The sequence below is a fragment of the Xiphophorus couchianus genome, chromosome 10 (assembly GCF_001444195.1).
Source record: "Xiphophorus couchianus chromosome 10, X_couchianus-1.0, whole genome shotgun sequence".
Taxonomy (NCBI): Eukaryota; Metazoa; Chordata; class Actinopteri; order Cyprinodontiformes; family Poeciliidae; genus Xiphophorus; species Xiphophorus couchianus.
In genome coordinates, this window is record NC_040237.1 from 8,961,161 (window position 1) to 8,967,160 (window position 6,000).

Sequence of the window (6,000 nt, forward strand, 5' to 3'; positions counted from 1 at the left end):
TGATTTACTTTATTCAACAGACTCATGGTCCACAAAGATGATACACAGACAACGCAATATATAAAGAATAAAAGACAAAATAAAATTAAAAATTAAAAAAAAGGAATCTTATAAAAGACTTGCATACCAATGTTTCCACAGAGCCGATTGGTAACTTAGCGCACTGAAAGAGGGATGTGAAAACATTACAAGAGATTTTCCTTTTGGTAAAATTAGATCCTAACTTCACTCATTAACCAACCACTTTTTTATTAAAGTGAGTGCACTTCTAAACCAATTATGTGCTAAAGTAATAAAGCATTACTCATCATTAAAATCAGAGCTCCATGAATCAAAATGAATCCACTAGCAAGGGCAAAAATGTACAGTTAAGAGGTGATGGATTGAGAGTGCTTGTCACCTCTCCCTCAACCCACAGATGTCTCAACATTACGAGGCCTTGCTTAGATTAGTTTGCTACTTGAAGGGCAAGAGCCTCATCAATCTCCACCTGTGGAAATGGCACAAAACTTGGCATTGCCATAAAACAACACAAAACAAATTCCACTTATCAGAATTTAAAGGGTACAGTTTGAGACTTCATGGAATGTCTGCAAGCTGATTTGATGTGGGCAGGAAAAGCCAAATGAGAATCATTAACTGGATATAAACCTTCTACAAACAGATGTAGGACTCAAAGGGGAATTTCGTAAAGCTTGTTAGCTGTGTTTCATAGTTTTAGCTGCAGGTGAGAAGAATTAAAATCCCCCAGTAACTCTGTACAGTTCCCTTAAAAGCCTACCAAGTCTGAATTACAAGAGTCATGTACATGTCTGACAAAGTAGAACCTAATTATTCAGTAATGGACCTTGCAATACCATGTAATTTGACTAATTTCTTCCAGGTCTGTGGATTAATCATTATTTTTAAAGGTAAGTCTCAGTACCACTCAATGCTTTAATCTTGACTGAGTCGCCATGGAAACATTGATAATATAAGGGGAAAGAAAAGACACTGGAGCAATAATGGAGGTTTAAAGGAGTGTGATCAATGGTCAGCTGTGTTTGGAATCCTTAGTGTCCAGGTTAAAGATTGATGCCTGCTCTAATCCCTGTCTCCTCCCATATGCGCACCCACTTTCTCTTCTTTTGTCACTGCAACCCAAAGCAGAATCAAAGAGCGCATTGACCAAACGTGGAGTGCCAGCACACCCCATTGCACATGAAGAACTGAGGTAAGCCCTAAACTTTGAGGTTCTCATTGTCCGTGTGCTCTTTGACACAAGGCAATAAAGAAAGCCCTACTTCGAGCTATAACACAAGCTCAGAAGAAGGGCTAGCAAAGCATTCATCCTGTCATTAACCCATCGGCCTGGCTTTGCAGCTGGGAGAATAGGGTAGTTCCACCGTAACAACCTGGTCCTTACACCTCACACACCACCTTCCCCAACAGACAAACCACCCTCCAGCGGTTCAGCCCCCTTTTGTCCTCCTCTGCCATGAGTGATGGATTCTGGTGGCTGGGAAGAAAATGAAGGCTGCAGAGAGTCTCCTAGGCTTGATTGGCAACTTTAGATATGCAAACTGTCAAGATGGAGAGCAGGGATAACCAGGATACATCAAAAATTGACTGATCCCAAAAGGGAAAAAGGGCAGAGGGCATGGTCTTGACAAAAACTCAAAAAGAGAAATCCCTGCAGAAAAACCCTGATGTGGTGGTTGGCCTCGTCTCTGGTGGGTTAACTTGATCTTTTGTGAATGGGGATGCTGATGATGGTTGCTGTACAGGGAACTGACAGTGGTTTCCAGAGGACTCTTTTGAAGCACAGGGGCATTATAAATGCTAAACACAAAGGCAGACCCAGCTGATCACCATGGCCTGCGGCAGTCAATAAGTGAATGGAGACCAGGTGGTGACGGTGCCATTCAGAAAGAAAAGGAGGAGGACTTGGATTCTACCTCAACTGAATACACAATGGAGGTTAAAATTGGGAGATCATTAAAGTCGTGAGACCCTCAAACACACCGGTGGTAAAGCTTTGATTATGCACAAGCCAAGGGAGAACAGGATGAATGCATGTGTGTAGGATCTCGAAACCCCTGAGGAGGGAGATAAATGTATGGATCCTGAGACACTGCTGACTAATGTCAGAGGTATTACTAAGATTATGCTGTAATTATCATTGAATTACCGTATAGGTTTTACCACATGGAACAACCTGATTTGTTTAATTTCCAAATTATTGGTCAATTGCAACTCCATCAAACTGACAAATCTCTTTGTAATTCAAATTCTCATTAAACATTTCTGTTTTTAATTTAAAATTTGGCCATTTAAGTTTCATGCAATGAGAAAATTCCCTGAGTGGAGTTGATAAAATCTCTATCTAATCCAGTGTTATGTTATAAAGCCAAAGCCATGTAGAATTATTCAGTGATCCCTGATCATTCTAAGGGGTTCACTGAAAAATCTTTATTATTCCACTATCAAATCATTTTTGTGATTAATTGCTCACCAGCTTTTTCATGCATCTATTGGTGTCTTGATGAATTATTTTTGGTGATGAGTTCCAATCTTCCAGTTTGGAAGGAACCTCATCACCCTCATCTTTAGATCCCTGCACAGGGATTCAAGGCAGGGCTTCTGCACTCTTGCACATAAAAAATATCTCTAGTAAGAATAAACTTACTTGAAGTTAACTTGAAGAAAATTCAAGTTTATTAAATTTTAATCTTGTAAAGTTACAAGAGTAAATTTGAGCCAAAATCTGTAACAGAATATTTGAGCCAAGTATTCCGTTACTGGAATTATTATTTTTTCTCTCAGTAATATTCTAATTTGTTGATCTGCATCTGGATTATGAGGACAGAGACAATCTTCTATTAAAGCCAGTGGTAGGTAAGTTAGTTAATTTAATCTGTTATAAAAATTATTTAAAACAGCAACAGTTCTAGATATTTTGTATCTAGAACAAAATATCTACTAGATACATTTTTAGTAGGATGCACTCATAACATGAAACTTAATACTTTTATCCAAGGATTTTTATCTATGTGCTTTAATTTTAATTGCTTGCCTGCCACCACCTTTATCTTGTTGATAATGTTTGAAGCAATAAAAAATCCACCTGTGGGCAACATGTTGGTGTTGTTTTCATCAGACCACTTTCAACAATAAAAATGCTGCACCTGCTCTTTGAACAAAATATTTTAATGACTCTGTTTGGCACATCAAGTTATCCTGGCAGCCTGGCCGTGTCTAATGTGATCCAGGTATGGCTTCAGCCCTCACTTAACTCTAATCCCTTCACACTTAATACCTTTTAATGTGCGACTGTAATGCAACCATCATGTAGAGGGGTTTTAGAGCCGCTTAACGTGATTGCACGGAAAGAGGGGGTGGCAAACATTTAAAGACAGGCTTCACCTGAAAACGAGCAAAAATTTGAATCGAGTGGAAAGTGTTCCCTTCCCACTCGAGCCAGCTGGATTTAATGAAAAGAAGAAAGCAATGTGATTTAAAGTCTGTGCTGATTGGGAAACAATAGAAACCAATAAACTCAGGTGTTTGTTGTTTACCGTTTGGGGTTAATGGGTTTTTAACTGCTTAAATAGAGCATTACCATATGTTGACAATCTCAAACTTGTTTGTTGTATGATAGATCGCTAATGCAAAACAGATGCTAAATATGCAAGCACGATTCCAATCATCTGAACTGATTTAAAGCCACAAAATAAAAGGCAGGTTGTTGGACAAAGACAATGCAGGCGAAGAGACAGAAGAAAGCCTCCACAAATTAGCACTGCAACCAAGTAAGTCTTTATGTTAAACAATGATAAATAATTGAATCAAAATTATCTTGGATCACTTTGGAATTATTGATAAAGCAACTTTAATAATAAAAATGAGCAAATGTCTTCTGTATTAAGTAGCCATATTTTATTATTGTATACATTTTTGGACTATCTCTCCATTCTTAAAATGCCTTCAAATTACACAGCTTTTAATTAACTCAAGTAATCTTAGTCATTTTTTAGACATTATGGCAATTACATATCCCTCTTCTCATTTTAATAATTATAAAATGGCAAGCTGTTGCCTTCATTTATTTCATGACTTAACATTGAAGCTGGAAGAGCAGTTAATTAAGGAAAAAACTCTTTAAAATACAGTACAGTTCTCCGATATGCTGTCCTAGTTTCTTTTTGCGGAAAATTATACGAAGTCTCATATGAATTTAAGAACTTTGTTGCTTTTACACCTAAAGCAGGAGAAAAGCTTTAATATAGTTGGCATTTTTGACAAAAGGTCTTTCATGTGCATCCCAAATACATTTCCTATGGATTATTTCCATGTTTAGTCAGTGAGTAGTGGGCAACAGATCAAAAATAACTAGATGAAATTGGAGGTCGAAAACAAGTTTTAACAATATGAAATATCTGTTGTGCATATGTAGTCAATACTTTGTAGACACTTCACTGTAGCTAGAGTTGCATGTAGTTAGGGATATAGCTCTGATTAGACAAATTTTTTGAGACCTGTTTGAGTCTTTTTATATACTCTAACCTTAAAAAAAACTTTAGGAAGTCAGTACGTGTAAGGACATCCACAGAAGTTGTACATTTACCTGGTCCAAGGTTTGCTTACTTTGAACATTTGAGTTCAAAGTAAGCACCGATGAGTCTTCCCTACTCAGAAAACAATTCTAACAGATTTCTACAGACTGTATGAATTGAATAACAAGATCCTCCCATTTATCTGGAGACAATTGCTCTTTAGTTTCATTTCACACATCAACATTTACATTTACAGTAGTTTGTGTGAATGTTGTGGCTGAACAACAGCAACAAAAGACTCTCAGAAGCAATGTTTTAAAGTTTATTCCTATTTTCTTCCAAGTTTGTCACCAACATGTCATCCATCCATCTACTTACTCATCATTCAACCATCCGCCCATTTGCTGAGCCATGAGAGCCTTCTTGTTATCTGTTGAATGTTTGCTTCATTTGCCTGCTCAACCCTGTCTTGTTTGAGGGGATTTGAGGGGTGAGATTGTTAATCCCAACTTTGAACATGAATCAGCGTCCAGAGGGAAGGCCTCCTGGATTCTCAGCCTCTTTCTTATGATAATGTTCCAATCAGTATGGCCGGAATGATGAAAATGCCAGCCGGCTTATCTCAGTGGGACAGCTTGCCGGTGGTATGGGAGGCCTGTCAGAAAAACAAGAACCCCTTTTTGAAATAGGGAGGATACAGCTCTCGTTTTCTCCAGTTACTTATAAATGTATCAGTGTGTTATGTGCACACCCATGGATCTGTGCACATTTCTGAGAAAAACCAAGCTGAGCTGATGCATTTGCACAACTGAGGATATAGTGCATTGTTCATGTAGGAATGTTTATGAGTTTCTGGTGCTCATGCCCGGGTATGTCCTCTGCTCAGGCCAATGTAGATTGCAAGTTGGATAGCTGCATCACATCAACACTAATCCATCGAGGTCACATTTCCAGACTGATCGCTGCTGCCAAAAGATAGTGTTCTTGATATAGCCAGTCGCTTTGGCACTTCAGAGGGCTTACATGAATAAATGGATAACTCTGAATCTTATAAACATGGGAGCATGTTTTGAAAAGGGACTCTGCGCGTTCATGCAGTTCTCTAAGGCAGCACCACCTCCTGTGCCGTGTCTTCACTTGTGTCCGAGTACCTTGTATCTGCATGATACAAGTCAGGTTTGTGGGTGTGTGTGTTTGACCAGCCAGGCCAATCCAATGGGTTTAACAATAGGTGGCCATAACCATTGAGGGTTCAAGGCCTCAGTCACATACTGGATACAGCCGACTGTAAGTGGTATTATGGCATTTGGCTTGGGTGATACTTTTTAACTACCTGTCAGGTGGAGGTTTTTGCCAGTATAGGAGGAACAAATGATGTGACTAGTTGGGAATTGACTGTGTGTCCATTTCTATAAACAAGTTCTTGGGTTACAGAGAAGACATTATTACAGATGGCAGGGATAAG